The sequence below is a fragment of the Cupressus sempervirens genome, chromosome 3, assembly GCF_028749045.1.
Source record: "Cupressus sempervirens isolate cs-2001-9-10 chromosome 3, ASM2874904v1, whole genome shotgun sequence".
In the NCBI taxonomy this organism is placed as follows: Eukaryota; Viridiplantae; Streptophyta; class Pinopsida; order Cupressales; family Cupressaceae; genus Cupressus; species Cupressus sempervirens.
The window spans coordinates 1,055,292,851-1,055,306,056 of NC_143120.1; the positions used below are offsets into that span (position 1 = coordinate 1,055,292,851).

Genomic DNA, 13,206 nt, shown 5'->3' on the forward strand with positions numbered 1-13,206 from the left:
ATCATTTAAATGTGCAATATTTATTAAAAAACCAGTAGATATTACAAAAACTATATTATTAGATTCCACTGAAAATGTGATCCACTGGCAAATAATATTGTAAGGGCTACTTACATGTGAACTGCTAACAAATGGTTTGAGATCCAACGCACAACCAAAGTCTACTTTTTGGTCAAATTTTCCTCCAGATCCAACTACACTAAAGCACTTGAGATGAATTGCAAGAACATGTGGTGCTTTATCAATTTTGAGTTGTTCTAGAGCCTTCACTTTTACTTTGCATCGTTCACATTGATCTCTTTTCACACCCCCATCTAACTGCTCCACTGCCGTGTAATGGGATAATGCTTTCAACAAGGAATCTGCTCGAATGATCTCTAGGCTCAAATCTAAGAAAGGATCAAATTTATTTGAGCAATAAGAAAATTGTGTGCACTTCACCTACAAGCCAGATTAAAGCAATTGTTAATGAATAAAATACTTTTCTAAGACTATAACCTAGAGTTCCCAGCATAAAAATAATTTTGAAAGGTTTAAGTGACTCAAAAAAGCAGAAATAATGACTAGAATGTGTGCTCCCGCCATCATGAACAAGAACACCATAATCAATCATTTTCTAACATCATTTTACCCATTTTGTACCCATTGCATATCAATGTAGTATTGCTAGTTTTTTATTCATGTTATGCATGGCAAAAGTATACAGTAAGGGTCACATCAAAGTTTTCATTGGTAAGGAGAAACCCAAAAAATTACCCACCATATTACATGGGCCTAAGGAAAGCTTTATGCTTGACCAAAGGCAAGGCACCTGCAGCTAAAAGTTAGGATGATCGAACTAGAGTGAATAATGACTTTATAGAAAACACTTTGAAAACTTGTTAAGAAAATCTATCAACCTACAATAAGATTGTATTAAAGTTAGAATTATACAGATCCATATTATTAAAACTTAAAATACCTGTCAGTATTAGGTGTTCAAAAAAGCACACACCGGACACCTCTTGGAATATTCAGGGCCTCCATAACCTTTGCTACAATAAGAAAGAAATCTAAATAATATTAAATCTTTGCTGAAACTCCAATTCACAAGGATGTATAGTTATGTTCTAATAATCAAATACTAACAGTAAAAAACACAAAGCTGAAATGGATATGTCGCTAGTTTTTCTCCATTCATTCATAAAACAAGCTTGATACTAAAATGTAAGTATTTTCTCTTTAAATTATATCATGCTGATCACAAATGCTAATCATAGATTAGTTATCCAAAAGGGTGCAATAATGACAGAGGAGCCAAATACTAAAAGATGCAGTAAAGAGTTGCAATTCTTCAAATGATATTAAAAAGGCATCAATAACCAGTCTAAGGACATTATTCAGATAGAAGATTACTTAATATTCTATACAGACATAAGTGGTAGTAATCCACTAGACATCAGAAAGCCAGATCCCATGAGTACAATGATTAAGATCAGGAATAGTGACATATATATCACATAAGTAACAAGAGTTACATCAGACATTGCAACAGTACAGATCACCCATCATTGGGTCATCGCCATTACAAAGATATTATATCAGATAGAGATCAAATAAATATCCAACATCTTTACAAACCAAACAGAATCAATCATATCACATTTCAATAAGGTAGATACCAGATACAGTGAATAACTTCAGACTAGTATGGTACATATCACTTTTACATTATGATAAATTTGTAACAGTGATTACATGTTCTTGCAAATTTCTCTACAAAAATTCTAATGATACTTATTGTAGATCAGTAATCAACATTAGATCATCAGGATCTATGACATTAGGTCATTTAGTTGACTATCACTATACTTCCAACTTCAATATATATAATCCTTGTTTAGTCTTTGATATTGATTGGATTGGGAATTTTCACAAAGTCATTTCCATCATTATTGGAAGTGTTTTTGGTTATCAAAGTTTGATTGAAGATATCAGAACTACTTAAAAAGACATTTGCATATTGTTCATCTATATTCTTTACCAAAGATCAGTTGCATCTCTCTAGCAGCGAATTAAAGAATATATCAGAAGCATGGGTGATATTACTTGTACATAATATCAAGATACATGCACAATTGCATTGATATATCTACCCCAAAAAAATATTGTTATTAATACCTAACATTTATTTGTGGCAAAATAAAGAATTGAGTATAAGTAATAATAGAAAGAAGTTTATTGTGATTTAAAATATAAGGATTTAGTCACAAACCCTTAGGAGTCATATAAGGGAACATCAAAAATTAGCTCTAACCTCAAATAAGGGATTATTAACAAGCTAAAAGTTATCCTTGTTTCTGAAGTCAAATCTCTCTTCTTCCAAACTTTCCTTGTCTAATTTCTTTGGACAATGTTTTAGGTCATAGGTCTTAGCTAGGTTGTCCACTTTATCATTTCTTCCTTTGTCTTTTGGTTCCTTGAAGTGTTTTGTTCCTACACCTTGATTTTCTATTTTTTATGTTTTCATGAACATCTATCAACTTATCATTTTTTCACTTATATCAATCCAAGGTCCTATGATATATAGCTGTTGATCTATTCTTGCTTACTGTCTTGTTACCTCATCCTTAAAGGACTTCAATGCTATATGTTGAGATTTTTGGCATGGTAAATGTGAGTGAAGTTCTTGAAGCAATATTTGAATTACAATACTTAGTCTGAACAATCTCTCCTATTTAATTTTTTGCAACTTCTCTCTTTCTTGTGAAGCTATCGTCTTGGCATGCCTAGATATCATAGAGCTCTTTCAACATCTTCAACATGATCCCTTAATTTCCCTAGTTCTTCGCTTGCCATAGTTTCATCAAAAAATTTTCTCACCTACTTGTTCCTATCCTTCACTATCACATCTCTTTGTCTATCTTCCTCGAGGTGATTAGATTTGACACACAATGTATTTTTTGATTGACTGACATAGTTCCTGCGTAAGTCCAAGAAAATGTGTGAGGATTGACATAGATTTGCGTAAGTCCAAGAAGATGTGTGAGCATTGACATAGATTTTGTGAACATTTTCTATGTAATAAAGATTTTACTGCAAATGGAATGAACCTAGGGGTCAATTGGTAAACTGATTATTTGTATCAAATGGTGTAAAATTGAAACTAAAACCATTTCAACTGGCCACGCCACTCATGGACTGTTCCTCCATATGTTATAATACTTTCATCATATATCACAAATATGAAATAGAATATGTAGCACATTGAAATAAAGCATTAAAATATAGTGTCTAAATGTAATTAAATATATGGAACTGGTTATAAGAATCTATACAAATCAATAATAATGGGTTGAAATTAGTGCATCTTACTTCAACATTTCATGTCACACAGCCAAATCCAAAAGAAATCTCGCAGACAAACTACCTGAGATTTATAACCTTTATCTTCCAATATCCAATGGCTCCTTATAGGCGTTAATACAAAGAAACCAACTGTCAAAAATTGTGGCAGTGATAAAAATTTTGAAAAATAAAATTGTATTAGGTATAAATAAAAAATAGTGAAGAATGGTGTAGACTTGTAGCCAGAAGATAACACAGTGAAAATTGATGAGCTCTTTGTTATCACCCACCTCAAAGAAACGTGCATATCAACTCCAAGTGTCAAATGTCAGCTGTAAGTGCAACAATGCAAGTTTTCATCTGTGTAACTTGTTTTTCTGCTACAGTGAATGCTGATACATCCTGCTTTAATATAAATAGATTAGTCACCAAAAAAATTATCAAGAGACCCTATGGTCATCATCATGATTATTTGCTAAGCCAATTTCAACATCAAAGCCTCTAATATGAATATAGAGGATCATAACTAGATCCCATATGATTGTCATAAAGTGAGATCTGAAACATTGTGATTCAAAAAACATATACAATCTCTTCTAGAAACAACATCAAGTAAAATCTTAGATAGCAGAAAAATTGTTATGTATAACAGAAAGTTGTTTTTAAATAAACTTAAGCAATTTTTAATTTACCAAAGTTTTTGCTAAGCCCACATTTGCCAACTGTGTAAGGAACTTCATATGATGCTGTGAGGAATGTGTTGATGAAGCCAAAAAATGTGATTTTTTGATTAATCACTAATTGCCAATGTTCATGATTATGTAATTGTGAAGGACATGTCTGAATTGTATCTACTCTGATTTACAATCAATTTTCATCCTATCACTATGAAAAATGGTAGTGTGATGTTGCTTGTATTACAAAAGGGATGTTGCTTGTCAATCTTGCTGAGGGTACTAACCCCAAATCCCTATAAGGGACATTGCCTCTTGACCCTTTTAGGTGCTCCATCCCTAAACCTGTGCCAACGATTGTCCCCAAATCAACCCTTGCTAACCACCATCCCCAAATCAAGATCCTAGGTCCCACCCTTCCCAAGACTCTAAAGGAACATAGAATTTTTTGCAACTTTGTACTTAGTTTTTAGGTTGAATTCATACAAAGGAAATTGTAATTGAAAACTATCAACAATTAGTTATCATTTATGCAGTGTGTAGTATGTATTGTGCAATACAATTTAATCAAATACAATATGAACGTAAATAAGAAAAAATGTATCTCATAGTTTATGGAATAAGCTTTCATTTTATTTTATTTTTGTATCTCTATTCTATAAAACCATGTTTTGTTAATTTTTTCATCTTTATTTTATGTGTGTTGAAAATATGATTTTTTCTTGATTGATTCGTGATAGTTCGATAATTTCTGAATCTTTTGGTTTGCCTTTTTTTTACTAAGAAAATTTTTACTACTATGGTAGATAGTAGGAAACCACTGCAAACTTTCGTTTACATAAAATATAATGCCATGATCAATAATGTTACAGGCTCTTCTAAAAAGAGAGAATTACAATTAACTCTTGAAATGAGCTGGCTTATTACAATTAACTTTATCAATGTGCTGGACTATTAAAATTTTGATTGGAATTACACGATATAACAATGCACTTGCAGTCTGGTCTATTTCAAATTGACCACTGTTTCCAAAAGAATATGTTGCATTTTATTCCATTACATAGAATATGATATTGCGAGCCTGCATTCCCTTCCAAAAGCTACACTGTATTATGGTTATGGCACACAACTCAGGAATTTGACTTCAATTCTTTTGGCATCTTTGTTGCTCTTGTAGAAAAAAATGATATTGCAAATATATAACCATGCAGCTCAAGACAAAATTGTAAACCTGCTATATTATAAAACCCGTTGCAACCATACAAACTCAACAAGAGAATCATCCATAGGACAATGCAGGGCTGTTGTGCCTCCTAGCAACATTCCTTAGGGTGAACTAAAGCAATAACCAACTTAGATCACCTTGAAAAAAGAGGCGACTAGGTTACCCCCAAATTTTCTCAACAATTGGGTTGCTGCCATCAAGCAAACCCATAGTTAAAGAAAGCGCTCAGACCAACCATCAATCGGAAAGAATACAACAACACCATTAGCGACTACCCAAAAATCAAATCATATATGGACAAACAGACATCATCCATCTATCTGCAAAAAGATGCTATAGATGAGACAGTGTAAGTCGGATATAAAGAGGAAATGTTCCACTTGGAGCCAAATTGAGGGCCAAGTAATATTTACACATCAGAAAACTAGATACAAAACATATATAAACAAGTTCCATGTTGAAATATCTATATTTCTCAACCCATGTAGTGAACATCACTCATTGCTCCTTTCAGGGTTTTTGTCAACCAAATGGCTATTTCTCTTGGGGAGACTTTACCACGTCCAAAAGGCCTCAAAACTATGCCAAGTTCTTCTAGTCTCTACTGTTGGAGTAATTGTGCACTAAGCTCTAGCAAGCCTTCAAGAGCTTCTACTCTTTGTTGATATGATTTAAGATCTATTCCTCCTTTTACTCATTTTTGAGAATAATCAGAATCTCTACTGGAGGTTGAGGTTGTCTTAAGGTGCTGATCTACAATATGATGGCTAGTAACAGTTGTCCCCATGGGAACTGATAGGACATCTAGATCATTATTGTTTGCATCTAAAAATGAATTCACATCTGTTCTTCCTTGCAGCAAGCTGCTCACAGTTCCTCTCTCTGACTCAGCTTGATCTATACCAACTCAAAAAGCACTGTGTCTAATTACATGAATAACATCATTGAAGGCTGGTTTCATGTGAATAGAAGCAAGAGCTTTTGCATTGATCTGGATCGTGCACTTTTCCTGTGTTCTATCACAGTTTGCATCATCCCTATCTGAACCTGAGCTTGATGAGGTGGACCTTTCTAAACGCAATCCATATGGGCTACTCTCTGCTCTCAAATGACAACTTTCTTCTCCAGGAATGTCTAAGTGAGTACCCTTAACACGCTGTTTTGCAGTGGGCAGCAAATTTTCAGAAGGGGCTATGGAGAACTCTGCAATTTGATCAATTCTAGGTGCATTAACTGATACATCAGGAGACTGCATAGCTCGAAGCCCTAAATATTTTTTTTCTGTCAGAATACCACAAAGTGGCAGCTTTAGAAACATAAGGTGACTTAGTAGTTGCATCTTCTAGAGTAAGGTTTGATCTCTCAGTGAGTGCTTCAATTCTTCCAAATGAAGATGCTAATGAGCGTGAAGTTAAAGAAGATTTTCGTGGCCTAGGTGTTACAGATTCATTGTTAATAGCTTTTACTTTAGGTGTTCCATTCTGAGGACTGTTACTAATGAATGTAGGCTATTAAACTGATGGCTTTGTTGGTAGGGGCAGGGAGGCCCTACGACTATAAATACCTAGAGTTGAACCTGGTACACAAGATGGACGTTGCGATTGTTTTGTGTGTGAATATTTACCATCCAATTTTGGTGTCAAGACAACTCGTGGTGAAGGTTCTCCATAGGGTAGATGTCAAATTTATGACTCAAGTTAACATTACAGTTAAGATAACAAATTTTTTTTGTAGAAATAATAAGAATTTGTAACTTACAGATTGCCTACCTTGAGTAAGATGTGCCTTCTTTACAGAATCTATTTTTACTCTGGGAGTGGGAAAAACTCGATTAGGGGTCCGAGGGCTTCCCACTCTAACAATCTCTTTTGCAAGTCGCTTTGTTGCATTTGCAGGAGAGCTTTTCTTATGAACCATGGGGTGCTTTACTTCTTTATTTCTATCTACAAGACTTTCTGGATTTTCTGCAAGAAAGCTATGGCCACAATGCCTATCCAATGGAACATCCTCTGAACACAAATTTGATTCCTCTAGTTCCTGCACAGCTGAATATTTATTTAAAAAAACCTGCTTGGAAGATTTTGGTAATTCCTTTCCTGTGTATGACCATGTACCTTCACTTCCAATGTTATGCGAAAGGCTATCCTGCAATGCACTATCTCTAGCATTCACATAATCACGAGGGGGCCTTACTGAACAAGTTAGATCACTATTACTGGAACCTTCTCTATCACAACTGCTATTGCTTTCATCTATATTTTCCTGTTCAAGATGGTATCCACCCCTCAAGACCCTATCTGGGGTCGGACAGTGAACAAGGCCAAAATGTGTCCTGCCTTTAGCAATGTAAGGCTGAAAATGAGGATGCCTCAAGTTAGATACTATAGACCTTCGCAATGAGGGCCATACTTTCATAACTATGCTAGATATATAATACCACTACATTTCTATGTAAGATACATGCAACCAAATGTACTTTTTATTACTGGCCATTTTGTGGACTTAGGGCCTTTCATTTCCAATGATAATAATGTTCTATTATTACTTTTATACTTGAATTAATGAATATTGAGCAAGGATTTTTGAATTTTATTCATTATATGAACGTTTAAACTTGAATCTTGATCTCATGTAATGGGATACTTGTAACAATTTTCCAACTTGTATCCCAAATTTTTAATATATAGTCATAAATCTGTTGCTACCATCCTACCATAATGGGCTTTGAGAGTGAGATCTTACCACCCAAGGCTATGCAAAATAAAATAAGCTTTGATGCATTGGACTATGAGGAACAACAAATTTTCATGGATTTTGCATGTATTTTTGTTGACAAATCCAAGCACACTACCATGGAAGTACGAGAGGCATCAGCATGGAGCTCTCGGCATGCAATGGAAACACTTAAAAACAAGTGTCTTGTTCAAGAAATGAAAGGGCATTCATGAGAAACATTAATAGTTATAATGAGAATGCATGACCATCTTTGGGACATTGGAAGATAAATTGCAAATAGCTTGAGCCTAGTGAACCAGAATACAATTACCAAAATGAATTTATCTCATAAAGGTTGATATTTTGCAATTTTCTTTGGTCAAATGTAGATTGCCATATTGTTGTCAAGACCATAATGTCTTATGACGTTTAAACTGGAACTTGATAATACTGAATGTTAATGTCATGTGATGTTACTGGAGAAGGATGTGCAAAAGGCATGCAAAAGAATGCGTAGAGCTCATTGGAAAGAACCTCTCGCCAAACACAATAAAAGTTCACCAGCCCCAATTTTTGATGTGAGGAAAATAAAGGATTCATTAAGAACTAGTTTTATGGCCTCTTTCTTCTCTGTGTGTACCAAGGTTGAAGTATCTGAAATGAAGAGTGTGAATGAAAAATATGTTGATAATTCCTCATAGTGAAAACACATTCGCCCACCACGACGTCCACTAGAGGGTGATCATGACAAGTTAAAACATAAGGGAGCAACATCTTCTATCACTGTAAGATAAGCATCCAATTATGGTGCAACCACATGGATTGTTGAAATAAAAGTAGTGGAAGAACTATAATTTTTTGGCATTTAGATTGCTCTCCTGTTCATGGGAATTAAAATTTGTTTGCCTGTAAGTTGCTTTCTAATTCAGGTGTATTCCTACTACCATATATATTTTGTGCCTATAAATTGAGAAATATACTGATTTGGGGCTAGTTTGTTTAATCAAAAAGTGTTTAAGATGGAGGAATTTAATGATCTCTAAGGTTTTCCAAGATTCTCAAATTACCAACAAAGTAAAATTCCCATTATCTAAGTAACCAAAAATGTGTCCTCCATCTTAAAAAGAATTATTAGTCACCAACTTCTAATCTCTATATTTTCAACCTTAGGAATGAATTTGATGTTTCATTTTTCACAATTATTTGAAGAGAAGTAGTTATATAAGCTTCATTATATACCTACAAAATGTTGAGAGCAATTGTGTCTTATAGAATTATAATAGGCATTGAAATGATAGTCAACATAAAATGTAACAAAAACTTAATTTGGCCACAAAAATCATCACAAGGCCACATAGCACAGTGGATTAGCCCATTTGACTTCCGATCAAAAGGTCGTGGGTTCGACTCCCACTGTGGTCGAGTTTGTCAAAATGAATTTTATCATTTCATTTTTGACATGTATCTCAAAGTTCGTTGCAAAATGCGAGCACTACTCTGCTTTCTGTGAGTTTAAAGCTCTTCTTGTAGCACGGTCTTAGGTGACACTATCAATATGGCTCTTTCCTTATCTTTTGCAACTAGTTTTCTGAATGACTAGAGGATTGTTTTAAAACATTTATGTTACCATATATGCGAAGGTAGTGATAGTGAAATGCATATTGATGTTTTTTCATCTGTACATATTCATAGATATATGCCATATCTTAATAGAACAATTATTTACCCTAAATGTCTACTAAAAGGCCTCTTGTTTGCCTCTTTTGCTCTGCAGTCGTTAAAAGACTTGAAGGAGCTCAAACATTTGGACACTGAAATGAATGGGCATGCTTTTGATCCTGAAAAACATGGAGAACTAAGGAGTAATGGGTTTATTTGTCTTACACCTTGCCGATGCGCGTCTCTGCCTGACCCTCTGAATGCCTCGAGTTTGCCTCAATGCCCCTCTCAATGCTGCTGAAGTGATCTCCCACGCACATGCCTTTCCTTTCAGAAGAACCCTGTGTCACGCGATTTCATTCAAATGAGGGTTTTTGGCTTTTTTTTTTGTCTTATATCCCGCTGGCGTCGCAATTGCGATGGCATCGGGCTAAAATGGAAAAAAAAAGCCAAAACCACATTTCCTTTTCTTGCCGTCACAAATTAACGTCGCAAATTGACCCCTAATGTATTAGTGAATGTTTCTTGGCTAACAAAAGGGGAGAAAACTCTTTTAACTAAACAAGCTATGGTAGACTTCTCATTAGGTAATTTCAAAGACAAAGTTTTATGTGATATTGTAGAAATGGATGCTTGCCACCTTCTCTTAGGAAGGCCATGGCAATAGGATATGGATGCCATGTATAATTGCAAAAAAAATACATATACCATAGTAAGGGATGGAAAAACATATAATCTTAAGCCTCTACCTAAACCTAAAAAGGAAAAAGAACCTATGGTTATCATAGTGGGAGAAAAAGAAATGTTAAAAACAATCAAAGAAGAAAAAAAGGGATATGCATTAATTATGAAACCAAAGGATGAACCAATACTTAACAAGGATAAATCAGTCCCAAAAGAGGTTCAAAAACTTCTTGAAGAATACAAGGAAGTGGTTGCAAAAGACTTACCCTCATCCCTCCCACCCATGAGAGATATAAGCCACCAAATAGACTTCATCCCTGGAGCATCCTTGCCTAACAAAGCCCCATAAAAAATTACCCCTGCTCAAAATGCTGAAATATCCAAACAAGTTGCAGAATTATTAGATAAAGGACTTATTCAAAAAAGTCTTAGCTCATGTGTTGTCCCATCAGTTTTGGCTCTTAAAAATGATGGTAATGGAGACTATGCACTAATAGTAGGGCCATTAACAAGATCGCTATAAAATATAGATTTCCTATCCCAAGGATTGAAGACCTCCTAGATCAATTGGGTAATGCATCATACTTCACAAAGATTGATCTAAAATCTGGTTGCCACCAAATAAGAATCAAGCCACATGATGAATGGAAGACTACCTTCAAAACCATAGAAGGTCTCTATGAATGGCTAGTAATGCCATTTGGTCTAAGAAATGCCCCTCTACCTTCATTAGGCTAATGAATAAAATATTTCATGATTACAATGGCAAGTTTTTGGTTATTTATCTTGATGATATATTGATTTTCAGTTGCAGCTTGGAGGAACACCATGAACACATTAGATTGGTTCTTGAAAGGCATCAACTAATGATCAACCTTGAGAAGTGCTCATTCTTGCAGAAAGAACTCACCTTCTTGGGATTTGTGATCTCTAAAGGAACATTAAAGATGGATCCAACAAAGGTAGATGCAATCATTAACTGGCCTCCTCCAAAGAATGCAGGTGATATAAGAATTTTTCATGGATTAGCAATATTTTATAGAAAGTTCATTAAGAACTTCAGCCGTGTATGTGCACCTATATTAGATACAATCAAAAGGAGGTAAAAAGGTAAAGTTTGTTTGGACTAAAGCAACAAATGATGCATTTGAATATCTAAAATCAAGAGTGGCACAATATCCAATACCCACTCTTCCTGATTTTAACAAGGTTTTCCCCATTGAGATAGATGCAAGCAACCTAGTAATTAGGGTAGTCCTTAGCCAAGACAATAAACCAGTGGCTTTCTTCTTTGAAAAACTAAATGATACTAAAAAGAAGTACTGAACTTATGATTTAGAACTTTATGCTATGGTTCAAGCCCTCAAGAAATGGAGGCACTATTTATTACCTAAAGAATTTGTGGTTTTTATAGATAATCATGCTTTAAGTTATCTAAATTCTCAAAAAAAGTTGAGTGTGAAACTTATCAAGTGGATGGAACAATTACAAGCCTATTCCTTCACTATAAAGCACAAGAAAGGCCAAACAAACAAATTTGTTGATGCTCTAAGTAGGAGGATCATTTTGGTGCAGGAAATCCAATTTGAAAGCATAGGCATTCAAGCATTTAAGGACCTCTACAAAGATGATGCAAATTTTGGAGAAATATATCAGGTTTGCACTACTCTTATGGACATGTATCATACATATTTTTCTAGAATTTCTTATTCAAGATGGACCACTTTTTAAGGGTCATCAACTTTGCATTCCAAAGTGCTCTATGAGAGACAATATAGTAAAGGAAAAACATTGTGGAAGCATGAGTGGTCACTTTGGCATTGACAAAACATTAGAGGCTGTCAAGAGACATTATCATTGGCCAAAAATGCAACATGATGTTAAGAAATATGTAGAATCATGTGTTATATTTTAGCAAGCAAAGGGTACTATAACTAACCAAGGGTTATACCAACCTCTACCAATCCCTTCTAGACCTTGGAAAGAAAAATCTATGGACTTTTTAATGGGGTTACCAAGAACAAAACAAGGATATGATAATATATTTGTGGGTGTAGATCATTTTAGCAAGATGGCACATTTTATCCCTTGTAAAAGCACTCATGATGTCTCTCATATAGCCCACCTCTTCTTTAAGGAGATAGTAAGAATTTATGGCTTTCCTAACTCTTTTATTTTAGATAGAGACACTAAATTCCAAGGACATTTTTGGAGAACCTTGCACAAGAAATTAGGCACAAATCTGCAATTTAGTTCTGCCTACCATCCCCAAATAGATGGTCAAACTGAGGTTGTGAATAGTATCTCTTAGAAACCTTCTTAGATGCCTCACTAAGCAATATGCACAAAATTGGGATCTACTTCTTCCACAAGCTGAATTTTCTTTCAATGATTCATTCAATAGGTCTACAAGAAATACACCATTCCAAATAGTTTATGGCTATCATCCAAAAGGACCTCTATAACTTAGAGAGTTACCTAATGATATCAAGGTTAGTGCACAAGGAGAAGAATTGGCTTACCTTATCAAACAAGTACATGAAAAGGTGAAACATACATTGGACTAGACTTCACAAAAGTACAAAGAACATGCATATAAGAAGAGGAAAGATGTTTAATTCCAAATAGGTGACAAAGTATGGGCATATTTGAGAAAGGAAAGAGTACCTAAAGGTCATCACACCAAAATCCAAATGAAGAAGATAGGACCTTGTGCAATCTTGCATAAGTTTGGTCCTAATGCCTATGAAATTTCATTACCACCTACCATGGCTATGTCACCAATTTTCAATGTGGTTGATCTCACTATTTTCAAGGACACTTCTGATATTGTAGGTACATCTATAGTAGGTTCACATGAAGATTGGTTGAAGGACCTACCACCTTCTCAACCATTAGAGCTGGAAGTAATATTGGAACAAG

The 13,206-nt window shown here is 34.7% G+C and overlaps 1 long non-coding RNA gene, 1 other non-coding gene and 1 pseudogene across 2 annotated transcripts; 1 reads left to right on the forward strand and 2 right to left on the reverse strand.

The window, feature by feature from the left end:
* Window positions 1-263: 263 nt before the first annotated feature.
* On the reverse strand, window positions 264-1,035 carry LOC149570368 (uncharacterized). The gene is made up of 3 exons (XR_016361802.1): window positions 962-1,035; window positions 761-817; window positions 264-389 (listed from the first exon to the last, which is right to left on the reverse strand). It is a non-coding gene; the product is annotated as an uncharacterized LOC149570368 (long non-coding RNA).
* Window positions 1,036-5,701: 4,666 nt separating this feature from the next.
* On the reverse strand, window positions 5,702-7,641 carry LOC149570369 (uncharacterized; annotated as a pseudogene).
* Window positions 7,642-9,289: 1,648 nt separating this feature from the next.
* Window positions 9,290-9,363, forward strand: TRNAG-UCC (transfer RNA glycine (anticodon UCC)). The gene has a single exon. It is a non-coding gene; the product is annotated as a tRNA-Gly (tRNA).
* The last annotated feature ends 3,843 nt before the right edge of the window (window positions 9,364-13,206 follow it).